Source organism: Phyllostomus discolor, chromosome 10, assembly GCF_004126475.2.
Source record: "Phyllostomus discolor isolate MPI-MPIP mPhyDis1 chromosome 10, mPhyDis1.pri.v3, whole genome shotgun sequence".
Taxonomy (NCBI): domain Eukaryota; kingdom Metazoa; phylum Chordata; class Mammalia; order Chiroptera; family Phyllostomidae; genus Phyllostomus; species Phyllostomus discolor.
The window spans coordinates 79,459,453-79,481,746 of NC_040912.2; the positions used below are offsets into that span (position 1 = coordinate 79,459,453).

Sequence of the window (22,294 nt, forward strand, 5' to 3'; positions counted from 1 at the left end):
CTCTTCTCCCAGTAACAGAAATGCAGCCACACATGGGAGCGATTCCGTGCCCAAGGCCAGGGCCTGGCCACCTGCTCGTGCAGGCATGCCCTGCCTGACATGTACCAAAGGTCCTGACTCCATGAAGGAGAGCGGGTATTCAGCACATACCATGCTGTTGGCACAGACAGTCTGGGCACACAAAAGAAGCCTTGTTAGTTAGGAAAAGGTGAGAACAATTCCAAAATCCAAATTCCCAAATGTGAGCCGAGGGCTCACTTTACAAGCAGACCCTCCTTACGATGACAGCCTTACGATTGTTAGCCGTTTTAGCCCCAGGGTGCCTGTTTTCAGGGATGTCGCTGGATGTCTACAGGGGGACAATGCCAGTTTGTGCTCAGGAGCCGGGGCAGTTGGCTTAGGGCAGATGCCTGTTCTTGTGGAAACAGAAGAAGCACATCCAGCCTCACATCAGTAAAGGTGGTTGGTGACGTGGGGGAACTTCATTACTCGGAAATTAAAATCGGGAGACTCTAGCGTTGTGCTCTTCTTCTTCTTTCTTCTTCTCCTCTTCCTTCTCCTCCTTCTCTGTCTTCTTCTTCCTTTTTTTTTCTGGATTCCCTGCCCTAGCTGATAGACTTGTCAGTGGTGTCCAAGGAGGTGACAGAAGGGGACAGTTCCCCCAGCTGCGGGATTGTTCCCTCACAGTTTTATCCATGTTTCTGTGCCCTGGTGGATGGGAGCCTATATTAAAAAGCTTCCTGTATAATCAGACCAAAGAACTGTGGCTTAAAAATGTGGCTTACCTGGTTTGAGATTTGTTTAGTCTATGTCATAAGTAATTCTAATGTGGTATCATACCAGTGCTATGTCCCAAGTGCTCTAGCTCAAGCACCGAGGAGCACCCAGTGTGTCCATGGTGCTGACATCAGTCAGTGCACTGTGCCTGGAGACTCCGTGAGAGACAAAGCCTGGCCACCAGTGTGCCGTGTGTTTGCCTTTCCTGGTGGCTGTTGGCTTCTTCTTTTCCAGAGGACTTTGGTGCCCTAAATACCAAACCGATAAACCTCTGAAACCAAAACAAGATTGCTGGGAATTTGTCTGAAGTGAAGCAAAGCTACAAGGCCTAATATCTGGGGCCTCAGATTACGCAGGCTTCTGCTTTTCTACCACCTCTGTCTCCCGTTGTCTCCTTGCCCCCGAGCTTCTGGGTTCTGCACACCCTAACGGTGAGCCGTTGTCAGTAATGGTTGACAGAAACGTGTTCTATATTGCAAGCATATTTACGCCCAAATGTGTTCCAGGTCATTGGCCTGAAGCACTTTTTCCAGTGTGTCCACTGAACTCCCGTATCCCAGGAGTCTCAGGGTGTTTGGGTTTTATAGGCTTCTCTGAGGATGGAGACTCGGAACCGTTGGTGGGCCACTGGCTTCTTCTGGAATGAGTAACCGTGCAGAGCAGAAACATCCGTGGTGCTTCGTTCCAGTTGTAAAATAAGGGTGGGACGCGAGAGGTGAGCAGCTGGTGTGCAAGGGGATCTAGTCTTGCTTGGGACTTACCAGCGGGAAACTTCAGAGAACCAATTTTTGGAGAATGCAGATGTTCCTGAAAGGCAGGAGTCAGGCCACTTGGAGAGAGGTCATTTGCGTGTCACACCCAGCGTGTGTGTTGGCATGGAGGAGGACCGTCCCCCGGAAGGGACTCCTCCTGCACCGCTTTCCTGGGTCCTCCGCGTTCCTCATCACATTGAAAGCCATCCCCGTGCCGGGAAGGCCAGCGCCCTCCCTGGCCGCAGAGGCACCTTTCGCTGCTCACACAAGGTGGAGCGTGTCTGTCTCCTTTCCCCACAAAGTGACACTTATGAGCATTTCTGTGGCAGTTATTTGTAATTGTACTAGTGTTCACCAGGCCCAAACGTTACAATTAAATCATTTGAGATTCTACTCACATTCCTAAGCAGATGCACCAAATTACAGCTCAAGACTTCTGCTTGAAACCTAGAGTTCCAATTAGTCAAATGTCCGGGGTGGGAAGGGCGAGCCAGGGAAAGGCCTGCACACATTCACAGCCCAAAATAGTTTGACATTTTTTTCCTGCTTTGCCTCCATCCAATTTGAGGTTTCAGCGTGAAAGAGGGTGTTGCATCTTCTAAGAAACTGCTTGGTTTTCCTTTCATTCCAGTGTGATTGGTTTCCATGGACTGAATTAAAGCGGAAAGGCTGGAGCCGGGCTGGTGGCAGAAGTGAGCAGGCAGCTCCGTGTATAACCGTACCTTGGCGGGAGTCTCAGTTCTCGGGCTTCGTTTTCGGCAGAACCACAGTTTAACATAAAGCTCCTTCTCTCATACTGGTCTTGGCATGTTGTCTTAAAACCCAGCTGCACAATATTTACGTCTACTTTTCAACTTTCTCTTGTTGCAAGAGCTATGCACTTGACCTCATCCACACACCTTCTCCCACCCCGAACGGCTACTTTATTCTCTCTTGAATTTTCTAATTTATTTCCTTCGAGACCAGCATCTGAAATCTCTTCCTCCAGTAAGTCTCCCTTTCCTGGGCATGTACTGTGTCTCCACAGAAGTTAAGAACTTAGCTTCCCAGGGCCTTTCTCAGGCTGCCCCGTTACCTGTTCAGAGCCGTGATATTTTCACTGTAGAATGGGACTAACGGCACCCACCTTTCTGGGATGTCTTTTTTTTTTCATTTGTTTGTTCTTTGGTCTGTACATCCCTTCGTTCATTTGTTTAGCAGGTCCTCTGTGTCGGGTGCCGGGCCAGCACAGAGGATGTCAAGTGCAAGGTAGGCGTGGTCTCCACTCTCTGATGCCTGCAGCCCAGTGGGGAGAGTGGACGTTGAACAAGTGGTTACAAGGGTGGCCACTGTTGGAAAGGAAGAAAACAGTGAGTTCAGAATGCCGCCCGAGCATTACAGGAGAAGCAATGGGAAGCTGTCTTAGTCCCTTGCAATTCTAAAACAACACACCGTAGACTGAGTGTCGTGAACAACAGAGATGCATTTCTCACGGTTCTGGAGACCAGGAATTCCACGGTCAAGGCACTGGCAGCCTCGCCGTCTGGAGAGAGATCACCTTCTGGTTCTTACCTGGCTGTCTTTGAGCTGTGTCTTTAAAATTTTAAATAACTCTCCTGGCACAGCAGTAAGTGGCGAGGCAGGCTGCCCGATTCCACACCCTGCTTGCTCATCCAGGGAGGGCGACGAAGGATCGTGTCGATGGTTGCTTTTATCTTCTCTTCCGTCAGGGAGATTTGGAATTGCTGGACTAAGGAGGAGCCATCTTTAATGGCACCACCTGGGACTGTGACCCAGGCAGAGAGGCAGGAAGCTGGTATAACATGCAGAAATCAGTGCAGCATAATTTACCCACTGAAGAGCGTGGGTATTCGTGGAATGCCTGTGGCTTTGCAGGCACCGTGCCAAGCACCAGGGATCCAAAGGCAAAAAGGCCAGGACCCTGTCCCTGAGGGACAGGCACACCCTCTGTGGAGGTGGACGTGCAGACCGGCGGGCGCGCTTGGGAGAGGAGGCCGTCTGTGGCGCCGTGTGTCGCGGGGGCAGCGAGGGCTTTGGGGAGGAACGCGTGCTCTTTCTCTTTCACCTCCATTTTATGTATGTATGTACATTTTTAATAACAAAAACGACATGGGTACAATTTGAATGGTGTAGAATGTTACACAGCAACACGCTGAGAACTGTGTTTATAAAGTAGCATTACTTTTCTTGCCCAGCTACTCAAAGGATTCTTTAATAATTTCTGAAGTTTAATAATCTGAGATACATAGTATTTTTCTCCTAGGATACACTGTGCCTTTTTTGGTCTTTTAGATTGTAAAGCACAAAGACCCTGCTCCTCATAAGGGAAAATGGACAGTTCAAGTTCTTTGCCAGTTTCACGTGGTTGAGGAACAAAAGGTTGCAGTTTTGAAGAATTTCTCAAGGGTGGGGAAGAACAAGGAGGAGGGCCAGGAGCATGCTGATAGACTAGGTGTTTTCAATATGAAATTTGGTGAGATTCAGGGATTGTGCCACATGCCCCAGGTCCCATGCCTCCAGCAAGATATGCCATTAAAACTGTCTGGGGTAAGGCACTTGCCCTTATATTTTGTTGTGTAGAATCCTATTTTGTAAGATGTTAACACTGTTTTAGGCGGGCAAAGAGTTCCATAAGCAAATAAGAATAAGATTGGAAAACGCCATAACTAATCTCATTCTTGGCATTTCCTTACTCCCTAGAATAATAAAAAATCTAAGAAGTCCCATAGTAAGAAAAACAATCCATTTAGTTTTATTTAAAACAGCACTTCTCATATTCATATGAACACAGAATTCTTACTTGTTTCCTTCAGTATTGGATTAAGATATTCTTTTTCTAAGCAATATTCTCTTAATACCCTAATAGATCTGGGAGAGGCTGATAAATGATGACAATACAATGATAACATACTACTGCTGTAATAAATTAATATCCAGGCTTCACTGGGTGTTCCAGGCACAGGCCTAAGGTGGTTTTACCTGTATTATCTCATTTAAACACAGCAGCACTCTGTGCCCTCTCGTCTTACAGATGAAGAAATACAGGCTTGGCAGGGTTGCACACTCTTTCATGCTCACACACTAGTGAATGGCAGAGCTGGGGTCAGACCCTGCTAGTTTGGTTCCAGAGCCACTCAGCTCGCTCTTGCGCACCGCCGTGTGATGCTGCTCACGAAGCTGTCATCAGTTACGGCCTCGAAACGCTCTGTTATGGACCCGTCTTCCCCGTGGCAGCAAGCTGGGAGAAGGGCCTTGCTGAGTTGCAGTTCGGAGGGAGGGTGAGACAGAGGAGTCAAGAAAGAGGTAGATAGCACAGGACATCAGCTCTTGAATGTTGGCCTAGAAAAAGCCTCTAGCGTGAGGAAGGAAGACACAATGGATACAGAAAAGAGAGAGAGAGAAGCAGCAGTGTGCAGGTCAGAATTCATCATTTCCTTGACAAGTCAGTCCCTTCCAGGGGAAATCACAGGGAGAGCTTCTCCGTCTTCCCCTGGTCTTTCGTGGGGCTCCCTTCCATGTGGCGAGGCTCTGCAGAGCCCAGGGACAAAGCAACTATGCTCAGCAGGGGCACCGAGAGGCCCGTCCTGTGCTGTCTGGTCTTTTCTAGCGAAGAGTAGCACTTTGGTGTAGCGCTTTTGGACCGTCACTACATCTGACTGTGTGTAATACTCTCAGTTAACACAGGACCTTGTTCAAGCTGCTGTTTAAGTGATGGGGTGGCATCGGTGTGAAGGGTGTACACCATCGTCACCTTCTCCTAAAGGAACCTCAGTTCTTGGGAGAACAGGGGAAAGGGAGCGAGGGCTGTGAGATCATTGGAGACCTGTCCCCGGAATCCCAGAACCCAAGGTCAGAAGTCTGTTTTTCAAGACAACAGAAAGTTCCGTGTAACAAAAATATTTCCAAGGCTTAGGAAATGGCCTCCACATTGCAAACAATATTTGATACAGCAGAATTATAACAATGTAAACAGATATTTACCATCTCCCGGGTTCTCTGGTATCATTACCAGGCCTGTGATATCCAGCAGCACACCCTGACTTCAAACACGAGACCGCACATTCACAACCCCGCACAGAATTAGCACGGAGCAGCCTACCAGCGGTCGGGGAGAGCAAACACGCCGATAAATGAAGAATTTACTGTTAACAGTAACTCTACTGGGGCTTCAACTTCCCTAATTAAGAAGTCTTAAAAGAAGATTATCTTTTTCTGTAATTTTGAATAAAACAGTGTAAACAAAAGATGCCCTAAGGAGCGTTTTTGGAAAAATCCCAACTATTGCATAGAGCCACACAGATGAAATAATTTAATTAGCTTGGATAACGCTCTTTCTTCTAAAGCATCTGAAACAGATTCACGAAACTCATAAAAAGCCTTGTATTTCCTGGCATATGTGGGAGTTTAAGAGTGCTTAAGAGCCTGCTTTGAAAGATTTTCTGCATCTCCCCTGATAAAGCATACTGTTGCCAGAGATGTAAGGGAAGGGGGCTGCTTGTGGTGCTACCCAGTTGTCTGTGTCTTCATAGAATTTTCAAGTGGAAAGAGACCTTAGAACTCTCCAATCTGTCTCTTTTTAAGAGAGATCTGACACACAGATGGGCTGTCAACTCAGTGCCGGTCCCATAGCTAGTTTGGTGATGGAGCCGGGGCCAGACCCGCCTGCAAGGTAAAGAGAAGTCCGCCACCCTTCCCGCCACCATATTGCATGGCCAGCATCCGAGACGGTAGCTGACGAGTGAGTTCTCTGTGTGACTTGGTTCAGCTCTAACTACCTCCCTGTACAGCTTACCAGCAGTTCTAATCAGAAAGCAAACCCTTTCGCCTGGGCCCAGCAATCTGATGTGTCCTTAGCAAAGGGACAGTTTCCACTGCCTTTCACTAGAAAGCGCTGCTTGACCCTCACGTGAACCCTCAGGGAAGTGGCTTGCCAAGAAGGAGTTAGGGAAGGGCACGTGGGCAGATATGTGATGCTCTTCACTGCCTCCTTGAGTTCGGCATTCTCCTGCCTGGGTTTTCTGTCTACGTCTTAGGAGCGGGAGAAAGTGCAGGGGCGGGTGGTGTTCGGTGGGGGAGTGTGCGGAGCAAGGGCTGTCCAGGAAGACACTGGCTTCTGAGATTAGAAGGGTTGGATTTCCAGTGGTTTTATAACCATCCCTCCCCTCTCCCTCCTTACTCTCGGAACAGGCATTCTACTTAGGGAAATACTAAGATGGGATTATAAATTTGATGATGCCATTGGGTGTTCGGTCATCCGCGGAGGGAGAGCTCGCTGAGTGGGACCCATGATGCTACTGAAACTGGTGACAGGAAAATTTTTCCTTTTTTCGTGCACATGTGTTTTGTGCACCAAACAAACTGAAAATGCTGTCACTGTGTAAGTGATTCACTGTAAAATTTGAGCTGCTGGGTTTGAACAATACGAAATTGCTGATTTTCAGCCATATTTTACCTACATGAGGTCCTGGTTCACAGGGCTTAAGTTGTAAAAATCAACAAGTGAGGTCACATATGTGCAAGAAACATCACAAATGGCTAGTGAATATACAAGGTCCGGCACAAATAACACCCCTTTTTTATTGCAAAATCTTAAGATGTAATTCTGTAACATAACAATATCACACTCAAGCACACCGTATGACATTGTAGATGAAATGCTCAAATTAAAACTATAAGTTATTACACACATATTATGACCCTTCCAACCATCCTCAAACAGGCCTTACTTCTGCTGGGTCCTGGATAAGGACCTCACTATTACTAGAAACCAAAAAATGAATATTAAAATAAGGAACTGTTTGCTTACCTTTGTCAGATGTTAAGCCTACAGGTAGTTTTATAGTCTGCCAGTTGGATCATTGATAAATACCACTGCTAAGTATGAAAATGCTTAAAACTTTGTGTGTTTTACTTATAGATGTTTTTCTATGAAGGTAGTACACCAATATGTGAGTAAATATTTTTGTACAAATATGTTCATCTCAGCTTGTTTATAACATCAGAAAATTGAAAACATACTAAATATCTAGTAACAGGGGAATCGTAAGTTAATCGTGCTGCATCCATATGATGTTGTTATATAGTAATTAAAATGATATTTATCAGCTGTTTATAATGATACTGAAAACCGTCTGGAATATAAGAAGTGAATACAATAGTATCAGAACCGTATATTCAATATGCTCTTAACTATGTAAGAAGATATTTTTAAATGCAAAAACGAGACAAGAAGAAAATACATTAAAACATTGAAAATGTTTAGCTTTTTTCTGCATTTTAAATTTTATGCAATTAACCTGTATTTTTTTATAACATGGGAGGGCCTTTAAAATAATTGTTTGTTGGACAGCACTTGATGAAGGCAGGATGTCTCCCGGGCCAGACGTTGGCAGGTCCGCACAGAACACGGACACCTGTGTTTCCAACAGGTTTCCGGGCGGCGGTGCTGCCGTGGGTCTGTTGTGGCTCCGGCTCCCACGCAGGAGCCGCTGTGGGTGGTGCGTGGGTTTGTTTAAACAGCACTGAGCACCAGGTGTAAAATGCGTGTGTCTCTGTGAATCGCCAGGCTGTGACAGATGAAAGCTTGGAGTACAGCTTCTTCGCTGTCAGAGTGTGTGTCTGCCCCGAGGGCACCATGTCCTGGCTTTTTTTTTCTGTATCCTCTTCACCTGGCACAGTCCTTGGCATAGAAAAATGCAAGGCGGGGCAAGAGTAGGTGTGCAGCTGTTCATATGGAAAATGATGCAATGATTAATAAATAGCAACACAAGAATAAACCGCATTTCATAGATGCCGTCAACCTCGTTTTGCCCCACCTTGTCTGTCATCATGTCGGTTGGCTTATGGAATGAATTAAGTGGTGAAGAGCATGGTTTTGAAATTGTAAAAAGTGAGTTGGACTCCGGGCTCCCCTCAGACTTGCTGGTGGTGTGAGTCGGACAGAGTTCTGACCTCTGGGTCCCCCAGTTTGCTCAGAGGATTGGGTGAGCTAATACACAGGTTTGGGAATAGCACTTCCTAAATGTTGGCAGCTGTTGCTACTTTCATAAAGAACTGCCTGCATCTTAATGTTTTTCAAAGAAGGAAAGTTATCTGAGTAGTCAGCAAAATAGATATCTTTTTTCAAAATAAACTTTCTATCTCAGATGCGCCATTTCTTTGACTTTCCAGTCATGTGACTGGAAATGAGTGGAAAGCTAGTAACCTCAAGCCTGTTGAGTAGCTTGATCGGATGTTTCTCCGTTAGCTAGTTCACCTGGGAGTTGCTGAATACTGACCAAACTTTCGCCGATCTGCAGGGTGTTGAGATGTGTTACACGCACATGCAGACCCTTCTTCCTTGGGTGACGTCTGCAAGGCGGTGGGACGGCAAAGTCAAACCGAAGACCCGGTTTGGGTCCCAGCCGCGTCATTTACCAGGCGGTTTCAATTTCCGCCTCACTGAGCAGAGATACCAGTGACTCGCTAACTGGAGTTGTGGTGGCCAGCGGGTGAGGTAACATGGGTGACAGTTTCTATGAGTCTCTCGTAAAGGTAGGCGGGACTTGTTAGGCTGTTGGCTGTTATCTGTAATGTCACAGTATTTGTGAACATAAGTTTGTTTTCCTGTAAAAGGAGCACACCCTGTTTCTTAGGGTGAGTTTCCATTTTCACTTAACTGGGTGTTGTATCTAATCAGGATTACTATTCCACCCCCCAACCCCCCCTTGATTTCAGGGCTTAACGTTTCAATGGAAGTGACTGCTAACAGATACATTTGTAACCCACCCGCCTTTTGATTGTATTTGCCACTGGCTCCCATGTACACTGTGCTAGGTGAAATTTAAAAGCTGAATAGCTGAATCATTTTGTATGCAGAGTAGATAGGATTTAAAATACCTTGTTCTCATTTCAGAAACCCAGGATGAATGGATTACTTTTAACTGTGGTAGGCTGGGGCATTGAAGTTTTATGTACGTCTTGAGATGTGCTTTTACCATGGAGAAATCGTTGGTCTCTTAATCACTGAAAGCATCATTTTTTTTACATATAGTATACAAATAAAAAGGAGTTTTTTGAAGATCTTTGTGTAGGATAGCATTGTGATATTAAAGTTTATACTTGAAGTTACTCTGGAAATCAGCTAATTAAAATATTCTCTTTTTTGCATTGATTACCTTCCTCTGTAGTATAGTCTTCTCCATAAGGAAATGTCAGATTAGCCCATCCTTTCACTTTCCTCAGTGTTTGATAAGCATGTGCACTTTAAACATCACCTGTGAATCATTTTCTTCTCCCTTTTGTGATTTATTTTCCTGTTTGGGACTCAGAGTGGCATGTGCTTTCTGGGCAACTTGCTTTCTTTTTGAAGGACAGAGTCCTTAGCCTAGATTATGTCAAATCACTTGAGTTTTGTGAGGTTGTAATCAGGTATAGTTCACACAGCGCTAAAGAATCAAAACTGATTAAACTTGGGCGGGGAGGGCTGCTGAATACACCGTTGCGTTCGCCAGGGCTCCCCCTGCTGTAAGCTTTCACTCACTGCAGTTTTCAACTCCTACCTGAGTATGGCCTTCAGGAGGCTCGCGTTGGGAATGCCTGTGCTTATGTTTTAAAAAGGAGAGCGATGGCTTTATAATTATTATGTAAGAACTCCGAAGTACGAAATAATACATTGGCTAGGCATATTACAATTACTTTGTCTTGCATCTGGTTATGCTGGCATATTTATTTAATTAAATTCCCTGCTAATTATAACTATGTGCTTGTGTTAATTATTATTTGCTCAACACAGGAAACAGTGTAATTCTTTAAAGGAAAGCAGCTCTCTTTCTCTTTAAGTTAAATTTCAATTTAATATGCTCCCTAAAATAATAGCAGTGACATTTCATTAGGATGGTAGTTGGAAAATATTTATCTATGTCAGTGAAATTTGGACTGGCTGAAATTTAACAGAGTTGTTTCAATATCAAGTTGTACTTCGGAACCATAAAGCTTTAGAATATAAGGGCCATGACTGCCAGGTCTTTGAGGGAAACTGTCCTCCCCTCCACGCCTCCCAGTCACCAACTCTAGAACAGAGAGGGAGAGAATTAGTGCTCGGCAAAGACTGTCAAAGATCCGACAGTTTACCTTCCAGTATGTTCTCTGAAACGTACGTTTGACATGAGATCGCCCGGCTCGCTCGGTTGTGACTGCTCACGAGACTTAGTGTGTTTATGGGCGTCCTGAGCTTGCAGGTCTTGCAGGAGAGTTCGAATGAGATTCCCAGTGGAGCTGGGTCTTTTCCATTTCACTTCGTTTTCTCTCAGTTTCAAAATTCTCTTCCCTCTATAGTTTTCCCCTTCCTCTCGATCTTTGTCAGACACGAGATATTAGAAAACATACCTCTTTTGTGTAACTGTTCTATTGCATTTGTATTCACTCTTCCTTTTTTATTAATTTTTTTAGAGAGGGAGAGGAAGGGAGGGAGAAACATTGATTTTTTTGTTCCACTTACTTATGGACTCACTGGTTGATTCCTGTATGTGCCCTGGCAGGGGATCGAACACGCAACCCTGGTGCATAGGGACGACGCTCTAACCAACGGAGCTACCCAGCCAGAGACTCATTTGCATGCATTCTTGCATCAGTTCAGAGGGCTTAATTTTAGTCTGTTCTTTTTATCATTTAGTTTAAAACTAATTTCTGGACTGGAAGAGATTAGCCAACAAATTTATATGCATACATGAGGTCTGTTCGGAGAAAATCCAGCCATTATTAATTTAATGAGAACAGTTTGTGCAACATCTCTGTAACCTGACAGGCAAGGAGAATGGACTGGAATGCGCATGCATGAACAATGATGACTTCACTGTACTGGTTAGTGGGGGCAGTAGACACTGTTGAGTGAGCATGTGCACTGTGTGGCCATCACATTCAAAATGACTGAGTGAGTAGAGCAATGAATCTGCATCAAATTTTGTGTTAAGCATGAACATCCCTCCAAAGAAACTGTTTGGATGATTCAGAAGGCTGCAGCTCTGGGCAACTGGTGATTGGCAGCTTCATCATGACAACATACCTGTTGACACATCATGTTTCATGCAGAGTTTTCTGGCAAAACATCAAATCACCCAGGTGCTTCAGCCCTGCTACAGCCCATATTTGGCTCCCTGCGACTTCTGGATTTTCCCCAAACTAAATTCACTTTTGAAAGGGAAGAGATTTGAGACCATTGATGAAATTCAGGAAAATACAACAGGGCAGCTGATGGCAACTGGGAGATCTGTGTGAGGTCCCAAGGTGCCTACTTGGAAGGGGACGGAGGCATCATTGCCTACGTACAATGTTTCTTGTATCTTGTATCTTCTTTAATAAATGCCTCTGTTTTTCATAGTACGTGGCTGGATACCTTCTGGACAGACCTCATACACATAGCCCATAGACACGGGCAACAGTATGGTGAAGGCCATGGGGGTGGGAAGGCGGGGGCTGGGTGGAGGAGGGTTAAAGCTGAGGGATGGCAAAATAAGGGATCTCTGTAATGTGTCAACAATAAAAAAGTAAGTAAACTCTCTCTCTGAAATACCAACTTAAATTTTTTTTGCAATTTACTTTTCCTGTTTACTCTCCCTAATTTACATCAATAAAACTCTTTCTCTCAAGAGCTTTAGCTTTGGCTTCAGAGAGAAAAGCTTTTAAATCATTCCTCTTCAGGTAAACTGCCCATTTGCTGAGCCTCGGGGTCTTCACGTATCGGGTGGGACTATCCATGGTGTCTGCCTTTTAGGGCCAGAGAGAAAGTCAAATGGCATAGCGTAGGTAAAGCATCTAGTTTAGACTGTCACCATGGTTAGGTTATGAACCCTGATTAGGCAAATGGAAATACTGCAGTGTTTTTTCAGAGAGATTCCTAGTTGTCATCTGAAATTTGCATTTGACTCACAGAAAGGTATTAGCTATGAGCTACATAACACTAGTGAATTCCCTGAAATCTGATGCCGTGTTTGGGACAGTTGATCACAACCAGCACTTTCGGATTGACTGCTGTGTCCCAGGCACTGACGTGTGCACAAGACGGAAAAGACAAGGCCCTCTCCTCTGAAAGCCTTGGTCGAATGAAGTAGTGAGATCGGTAAAGGGTATTTTCAAAATACTGTAACAAGGTCTGTGGAAGAAAGGTAAAGAGCATATTATGGGAACCTAAAAAGGAGGGTGTTCTACCAGAGACCGTGACATTTCAACTAAGTCAGGAATTAGGCAGTTGAGGACTAGGGGCCAGAGGTCGGGGGCACTTCCAGGGTGCTTTCTGTTGGGATGGAAAGCACAGAGGCTTTGGCACCTGCTCTGCCGGAGCCCGGGCTGGCCTCGTGCAAGGTTGTGACCATAGGCAGGCCCGCTCTTGAACCTGGAACATCGCTTCCCACATCTCCGCTTCCCGCTCCCCACCAAACGTGTGGGACTGAAATGAGAAACGCATGTAATGAGGCTAACTGAGGCCTCGTGCATAGTTTTACAATAAGTCCATTTGCAGCAAACACTGAGAATTGCACTTTTGTTACCGAGAAAGCCCCACTTGTTGTGTGATAGTGGCCAAACTCGCCCAGCAGTCAGTCACACAGTTGCTGGGCTACCAAAGTGGGGAGGTTTCATTCCCAATTAATGTGCCGTTTTTCTCAGAGACTCAAGAGACGTGGTTTTGATCCATCACATCTTTCTGTCCTGGGGTTGTGTCTGGTTCGAATTCCAATTTTAAAGTCCGTCTGCGCACACACCGCGCCTGGGGCCGTGTAGCTCGTAGAGGGACAGTGGTTTCTTTCTACTGTTCTTTTTATTAACAACTAAGGGAAACAGCATTTTTTTAAAGACTTGCTTAAGAGAAACTTGTGGTTATTTACTAATGGGGAAAAATATCCTTAAATGCAATGTATCAATCCTATTTCCTAGATAACAAAGCAAATCTGAGATCGTTTGGGACTTTTCCTTGTTCCTTTTGTCATGAATGTTTCATACCCGAAGGAGCTGGTTTTTGTGCGGAATTAGCTTCCAGGTTTGAAGGACTATTAGCAATCGCCACGAGGAGACTCACACTTCGGTTGTGTCTTCTACAGTTTCCTTCTTCCCCAGAACAGAATGTTTCTCCATCTAGTTATAGCAGGTGCCCTTGTTTCACGGCCTCATCAGCTGTATCTTAAATATGTCCCCCTGTGCCAAGATGAGACATCAAGAAAGTGCCTAATTTTGTTTTGGGAAGGAGTAGAGATTAGTAATTATAAGCTTGGCAAAATCAACACGTATAGCTTTTCATACACGTGGAACACAACATTGATCTCCCACGTAGTTATGTCAGTAAAAATGTCATAATGTTCTTATAATCATTTTATAATTAAAATACTAGTTAGCTTGTTTTTAGTCGCTGAACTCATACCAAGCATGTAGCATGTGTTTATCTTCATGGCAGAGCCATCACGCAGATGCTAGCACGATGGTACCCAGTTCATCTGTGAAGAAGCTCCGGCTCCACGGAGTCAGCACGTCACCGTGACCCTGCAGCGGCAGGGCCGGGATAGGCCCCCAGGCCTGCCCGATTCCCGAGCCGGTGCTCTTAAAAATGAGGCCAGCTGCATCTTTTTAATTCATCCGTGAGCGGCTAAAGTAGACTTTCCACATGACAGTCCTTACTGCAAACCATGATTTATTTGCTCTTTTATGATAGTGCTTGTTAGCTTATTAGTAGTTTTGTTTGTAAACACTAAGAGCACGCTGATGTCAGTGTAGACTTATTAAGGTGTTTATTCAGCAAGGTTGTTTTGCTAATACTAAGCCAAACCTTATACCAGGTGCTGGAATTTAAAAAATGAAAAATGATCTCTCTTGACCTTGAGGAGTTGACAACATGCCCAAAGATTCCCAGTTCCACAGAGCTCTGAGAAATGAAGACTTTGTTTTGTTTTGTTTCCTGTGAGGTTCCTTTAGTGTTTATAGTGGGTTGGCCAAAAAGTCTGTTTAGTTTTTTCCATAAAATAAGGACACACTTTTCATTTTCACCAATAACTTTATTGATTTGGATATTTCAAGTATGTCAGCTATCTCCCACTATTGGCTTCTAGTGGGTAGAGGCCAGGGGTGCTCCTAAACATCATCTTCCAATGCATAAGACAGTAAAGAATTATTTGGCCAAAATGTCAATAGGACCAAGAAACTTTGCAAACCATGTTGGCCATATTCAGTCAGTCACAGCATCTTCTCCATACACCCCACAAGTCTTTTTTTTTGCATTTCACTTGCATTTTTACCTTTCTTGAAATATTACACCAAAAATGTTGCATTTTTTCTTCCATCTTCAGTATTACAATGGCTGCACAGAAGTTCACCAATTTTGATAAGTTTTTTGAAAATGAGCACTGATATGACAGCTGTCACAATGCAATCTAACAAAATTGTGTTGAGTGAAGTTAAAGACAGCTAAGCACTATTAGAGCCATTATGGAAAAGACTAAATGAACTTTCTGGCCAACCCAATATATGACCTGAATTGATAGGAGGCTACATGTGGCCTTGATTTATGCTTCTTAGTGTAAGAAGCTTTTATATATGTGCTTGATTATGGGGTACTGCTCCAGATTCTGCTGGAGTTGTTACATAATGAGTAATAAGTCCCCGTTTCAGTCCTGTAAGTTCCGAGCTCTCTCATTTCTGAAATACAGCTGGTCCTGTGGCTTCAGCACAGGGAACTCTGGACCCACACAGTGGATGGGGTGTGGGAGCCAGAGAGAGGAATGACCACTTGATCTGACTGAGTTGGGAGAGTCACAGAAGAAAGGCTTCAAGTGCTGAAAATCACATTCGACAAAAGGTGGAAGGCAGTCCAGGCAAAGGTGAGGTCAAGGGCAAAGACAGTGCATCATGAAAGAACCTGGCTAGGGTGTCTGTGGGAGACAGGGCCAGAAAGGCAAGTCCGCACAGATCTTGGAGGGCCTGGCATGCCCCAGGGAGTGTGCACGGTTTTTCTCTGTGCCTCCACCCTGGGCAGACCCAGAGAGGCCGTAAGCAGAGAGTCCTCTCATTGAATGTCTGCATTACAGAGTTCCTCCAGGAGGCGGTTTCGCTGTCACATCTCACAGCGACTCTCCGTCAGTGGGCTGTGTGAGTTGCCGCTCCCAAGAAATCCACAAAATTGCATCAAACGATGGACTCTTCACACTGCGTATTTCCCACTGTAGCTCCATCCTCCCTTTAGGCCATGAGACTGTCACTGCATGTTTTGATATGAGGGTCCCAGGGACAGGTCTACATCCAAAGGTCTTTCTCCCATGGATCTATTACTGCAGTAGAACTCTCCTACTGGAGATTTATTACATTCATATATTGTTTTTATTTGTTTATCATTTGTTTTTTTGTCCATTCAGCCATCACGTGTTTACCGCACATCTTTAACGTGTGTTGCTTCCCCCCTCGGCAGCGTAAGGGACAGAGAGGTGACCCCAGCCCCTTGGCCAGGGGCGGGGAGAGGAAGCAGCGGTTTCCTAGCCTGAGCTGTGTACCGAGCACTGTTCTAGAAACTCTAGTAACCTTCCAAGCAGCCCTGAAAGATGGCTGGTAGCTCCATCTAGTCTGTAGACAAGGAATTTGAGGCTCAGAGAAGTTACCTGCCCAAGCTCACATGGATACCAAGGGCAGGACTGAGTCCCTACTCGGGCTTGTCTTCCTCAAAATTCTGTTCATGCGTAGAACCCCATGGGGGAGACTCGGCGTGGAAGGTGGAGTGTGCCTCGTGCATGAAGAAGCTTAATTCACTGGAGAACAGGCTGACAGTGACCAGAGGGGAGAGGGGAGGGATTTTCAGGGGAGAAGGGGAAGGGTTTTCAGGAGCAAGTATAAAGGACACGTGGACAATAACAAGGGGGGGGCGGTGGAAACCGGAGAGAGGTGAGGAGGGCTGGGGGGGTGGGGGCTGGAATGGGAGTAAAAGGCAGAAAACTGTACGTGAACGAATTAAAATTAAAAAAGAAGAAGCTTAAGTCGCATGCTGTGGCAGCTCAAAGAGGGATGGAAACACATCTAGCCGAGAGACTGGGGCGCACTGCCTGTGGGAGGTGACAGTTCGGGAGGGCGTCCCGGATGGGAACCACCACCCATGCACTGAATTCAAGTTTTCTTTCCTCTGGCAAGCAGTGTCCTACTTACAGACATCTTATACAGCGTTTTGGTTACATAGAAGCGTAGTGAATGTTCGAATGAGTATTCTCTGATCAAATTTACTCCAGGATAAAACAGTAAATGGGGAGAAATCCCGAGGCGTACTTTTTTTAAAGGCGGCCTCAGGTGAGGTACTTTGGTGATGAAGTCGAGAAAGGAAGCAGCACGAGGGGAAGTGCTGAGGGGAAAAGACTGCACACTTTGGAGGAGATAAGCCCTGAATTGAGAGGTTCATACTCTGTGGCTTCTCAGTGAACTTCTTGGCTGTAGCCTTTCTCCCGGAGCGATCTTTCTACAATACCTACCTGCACACCCTGCTGCCTTGCCTCCAGCCCTTTGCCGCGTCCCCGGTGTCGGCGCAGTCCGACTCTCCAGTGAAGGTGCAGATCTGGCCCTGCGTCTGCAGGGTCTGCTTTTGCTTCACTCAGTTGACCTCTGTGCCTGACTCCGAAAACGCACATTTTAGGTTCTCTCTTCCTCCGACTGTTGTCCGGCGTGAGCATCGTCAGCTCTCCTCTGGGTAGTCTTTCCAGAGAGTGAGGTGCTCCGTCCTTTCCTCGGCTCCGTACACTGTCCGTACTTGTGTGACAGAATCCCTGATAGTGAATGTACTCGTTTGTTTGCTGGTTGGTATCCTCTCACCAGATAGTAATCTTTTGAGAACAAAAAAAGCATGTGTCTTTGTCTCCATATCCGCAGCACCTGGCATTGTGCCTGATGCATAGTTTTCACTCAGTAAATGCTTGTGGGATAGATAGATGGTGGGTAGATGTAGGAACAAATGAACGGTTTTGTCCTGAGCTGACCCTTTATGTCGCAACCCCGTTCACAAAGTGCGTTAGCCTCATGGAACCTCTGGGCCAGCTCTACCTCTCTAAGTCCTGAGCCACGTAAGACTCTGGATGAGGTTCGGCACCAGAGCTAATGCAGAAAACCCAGGTTTTGATTTTTTTGTATGGTAATTCATTATCAGTACTCTCGTGGGCAGACGTAAATGAATATCTGATGTATAAGTAGGCTTATACATGCCACATGAAGGGGTTGCTTCTTCCCCGGTAGTCAAGGTCCCAGCACTTAAAAAATAGGACACAATTATCTGCGGTGACCACCGAGGTAAAATATCATGGCTTACTTTACATGTCAGTAGTTCACATCATGGAGCTTGTTCAGCCTTTACCAGCATCCTAGATTCTCAGCTGATTCTTCAAGAGAAGCTGGAACCGACTTTACCAGGAGTGCCGGGCCATTGCCACGCTGTGCAGTTACTCCTTCTGGGAGCAGGATGGGGACAGATAGGGCCAATGAGTCGGGTCTCGAGTTAGAGGAAATAGCTGGCCAGCATTGTGCCAGTTCATCTTGCGTTGGGGTCCCCTAAGGATTGAATGAATATTCGATGATGAATTTCTTTGTCTTAGTCCAAGGATTTTCCAAATATTTGGCCATAACCAAGAGTGTACAGGCATAAATACATATATACATACTATGGACATACTCATATGTAAGTGTATCACACTACATGCAATGCACTCTGATGTTTTTTGTTCTTTTTGTCCTGCTCCTGTGTGCATTGGTTCATCTCATGCTGGCTGTGATGCGCAATTTGAAAAACATTGCTTCAGTCATCGTCAGTAACACAGATTCAGCGGGTACAGAATTTCAGTTCCATGTCCAGGAGGTCCTGCGCTGTGCCGGCTGTGCATTGTCACAGCCCTGGAGGGGACACTGGGGTTCGCGTGGACGTCATCTGTGCAGGGTCTCACACGCTGCTGTCAGCCGGCAGTCTTCCTCGTGTCCTTTGCCTCGCCTGCTGACGCTCCTTCCTCAGTCGCAGGTTGTCCCGGAGGAGCTGCTGAGCGGTCTTGTGAACGGAAAGAGGAACCGAGGGAAATTACTGACCTTCTGTGTTGATTCAGGCCCCGGCCGTCTGCGCCCCGCATGACAGCACGCCAGCGATGGCCCTGTCTCTGCAACTCAGTCCAAAAGAATTAATCGGCAACTAGATAGCTCCCTAATAGCCATGCTTGTTTGTGCATAATAGAAGGAGAAAAGGATTAAGTTCTTTGTTCTAATTAATAGGAGTGAAAATAGAATCTCAGTCTGCGGTATGGCCAAATGAGGGAAAATAAGGCTTGTAAGTAATTTTCATGGTTGTTTAAGAATAATTGTTTCATTATTGAGTTAATAGTTTTTACAAACAGCCTCCATTTCCATATCATATTTCTGCAGCAGCTCTTTATCGAGATTGCCCTGGTAGGAGATGACAAGGAGTTGTTTCAACTCCATCACTTGTCTGAAATGCGAGTTGCGAAGTCGTTAGGGGAGGGCGTGCAGGAGGGAAGAATGAGGCAGGGGAGGGAAGTGGGGGGTCAGATAGAAATCAGTTGATTAATAAGACAACAAAATTCATTCACCAGCTTGTTTCAAAGGAGGCTCTTATTATTCTGGAGAGAAATTAGACATCAGATCCCTCATAGGCCCGAGGCTCTGACATGTGTTTTATAATGACAGTTAATTAGATACTGTCTGCAGCAATCATAGGCTGTCATTTCTAATACATTTCTGGGAAGTTGAAGGACAGGAGAAGTCACCCCCGCCCCATCTTCCCCCTTCCCGTAACTGAAATCGGTTGCCAAAATTAACTGTGAATATATGAGGCACAAGTTCAACAATTACACAGCCGTTCTGCACATTTCTGTCTCCTACTTAGTACGTGCTCTGCGTCCCAGGCTGTGCCGGGCGTGCATTTTGCAGACAGAGTTGCTACTGCAGTCCCGATAACACTCAGGAACGCCTCACACAGCAGTCTGTGCCACCTGGTCTCACGGAAGATGCCGCTTACCGGGGCAACTTGTGTGAGAACACAGAGAATCTTCCACGCTGTTGGGTTCAAACCACTGGGCACCTGCCCCCTTCCAGCTTTACTGAAGCAGAACTGACAGTGCGTTAATTAGAATTATTTATTCTCGCATATGTAAACCTCAGATTTGGGTAACTCCTGCAGCAGTCCCTGACCTTGATGTTTAATGCACCCTTTGGCGGAACATCGTGATAACGTGGCGATACAGTATAACAGAAAAGAAAGTCAGCCACGAGGCAGGAGTCCTGCTCGTGACAGCTGAAAATTGCAGATTGTTAAAATTGTAAGGGACCGTAGAAATGACCTAATCCGATCTTTTTATTCACAAAACAAGGACATCTGAGGCCCAGAGTGCTGAAGTAACGTCCTGGCAGGCCTGAGCAGAAACGCTTTCTCCTGACTTCAGGCTGTCTCGCCTTCCCCTGGGGAGCGCTGCCTCCTCCTCCCCCAGGGGACTGCAGACCGTGAGGCTGTCCCGACCTGAAGTCCCCCCCTCTGCGGGATGGGCATAGGAATAACACCTACCCCACTGGGGGGTGGACAGTGAGCAGAGTGGGGGAGCCGCTCCACACTCGCCTGCAGGGCTCCAAGCTGGCTTGGGCTGCCCTCCCAGGGCTTCGGTCACGCCCTCCTCCCCCGTCTATGCCAAGGCCTTGTAGACGCCTGCTAAGGGGCATAAGGAGGCCCTCAGGATCCTTCGGGTTGAAATCCACACTCAGGTACAGGCTACCCACTAAGTTTCCGCTTTCTGTTTTAGAGACAGGGCCGCTCAAGTCAGGTGCAGAAATCCAGTCTCTTTTTTTTTTTATTTATTTTTAGAGAGGGAAGGGAGGGAGAAAGAGAGAGAGAGAGAGAAAAAAACATCAATGTGTGGTTCCTGGGGTCCATGGCCTGCAACCCAGGCAGTGCCCTGACTGGAAATCGAACCTGTGACACCTTGGTTCGCAGCCCGCGCTCAATCCACTGAGCTACGCCAGCCAGAAGAAATCCAGTCTTTTTCAACCCAAGCGATCATACGGACGTCTCCAGGGCAGTGGTTTTAAACACTACAGGGGAAGAATTCCCTAGAACATTGCTTAAAAGTACGGCTTCTGGCTCCCTACCCTCCCTCTGCTCTCCTGCCAACACCCGCCTCGAGAGAAAACCTAATGCGGTGGGTTTGGAGCCGACCTGACCGAAATGTGTTTGCAAGGTTTGGTTGTGTTTGTGTTCAGCAGCCGGGCTCCCCGGACAACCACCGGCCGACGCCGCTTACTAGAGCAGATCACACCCTCAAACGGGCTCCCTCCCACAGCTGCTCTGATCTCCGGGTGCTTCTTTATGGGCTCTGATGGATTTGTGCATTTTGGGGGCTGCAATGTCAGCAGTGAGCTGAGAATCTAAATTCTTGGAGGTACTGGTGCTGTTTTCCCTTGCTCTTACATAGTCACACCCAAAGCTGCTGTCTCCACCCCGCAACCCTGCCAACTCCACCAACACCCCATCCACAGCCCTTCTCACCTGCACGGACTACAGAGTCGGTCTCTGTAAAGACAGGTCTGCTGTCCACTACCGGTAGTAGAAACCGCATTTGAGACCTGCTTTGATTTTGGGTGGTAGGTGGTTTTCGATCTCCCCACACCCACCCTCCTAACAATAGGGCTGTGCTTATACTAAGCACCCTTTTCTTACATCTGGCCCCCTCATTGTCAGAGACATTTTCAGAACGCGTAGCTGGGATTAAGGGCATGGTGTCTGGTACTGCGTGATTATTCTCCATACAAAATAACCTGGTGCCTCATTGTATGGTTCTTTGCTGGATGCACTAACCAGCCAGGGCCGAGCTGGGAAGGCTGCAGGAGCGCAGCGGGCCACGTCCCTGGAGGCCCAGATGGATGTGTTGAATTATTCTCAGGCATGAGCAGAAAGCATACGATTGGCCAATTCCCTGTGTGTTCCCATAACGGTTCCCTCGATTTCTAAAGAAACGCAGCCTCCTTCCCAGATGCGGACTCTTAATGTTTGTAAGGGTTTAAAGATGTTCCAGTGGGAAGTAGAATGACATTGAATAAGATGTTGAAAAAAGAAGGCGATCAAAGATAATGAGATTTTATACGTTTGTAAAGTTAGCTTGGACAGGGCCCCGCACACAGCAAGCGTTTAATAAGTGTCGGCTCCGGTTGAGGTTGTGGTTTTTCTCATGCGGTCGCCATTTCACGCAAGCTGTTGCCGATAATCAGTGACACACTGACCATGAACGTTAAGCATAGGGACTTGAAGGCTTTTAACTTGATTTTTTTTTTTTAGGAAAAAAAAGCAGTTTTGAAAAACCACTTAGTTCAGGCCTATTTGTGCTTATTATGGTACATGGTGCTTAACTTATGGTCATTAGTTCTGAGTTCATATTTCCACTGAGTTTAATGAATTAGAAGTTTTTAGGTGAATTAAATGGGCCGTGGGAAGACCTTCCCCGGACCGATGTCGGGAATCACCAAGGCTTATGGATAACGCACGATGTCAGTTCCAAGTCTGTGATGAGTTTTCTCTGAGGATACTAATCCTTCCCTCGGCTTGCTCCCCCCTCCTCATTGGTTGAATAAACAAAGGTGGAAACCTGGTCAACCCAGCCTGTTACCCCAGCAGTGGCTCCAGTACACGGCGGTGAGACAGAGCGCTGCCTTTCCCCGGGCCCCAAGTCTAGGATTTTAAAGAGGCTTTAACTCCTTGTGCAGTCACAGGTGTGGCAGTTTTTCCAAAAGGTAAACAAGAC

At 46.2% G+C, this 22,294-nt stretch overlaps 1 protein-coding gene across 1 annotated transcript in view; it reads left to right on the forward strand.

The window, feature by feature from the left end:
• The window catches only part of EXOC4 (exocyst complex component 4), a 676,926-nt gene that overhangs the window by 412,438 nt on the left and 242,194 nt on the right, over positions 1–22,294 (forward strand). The window lies entirely within an intron of this gene.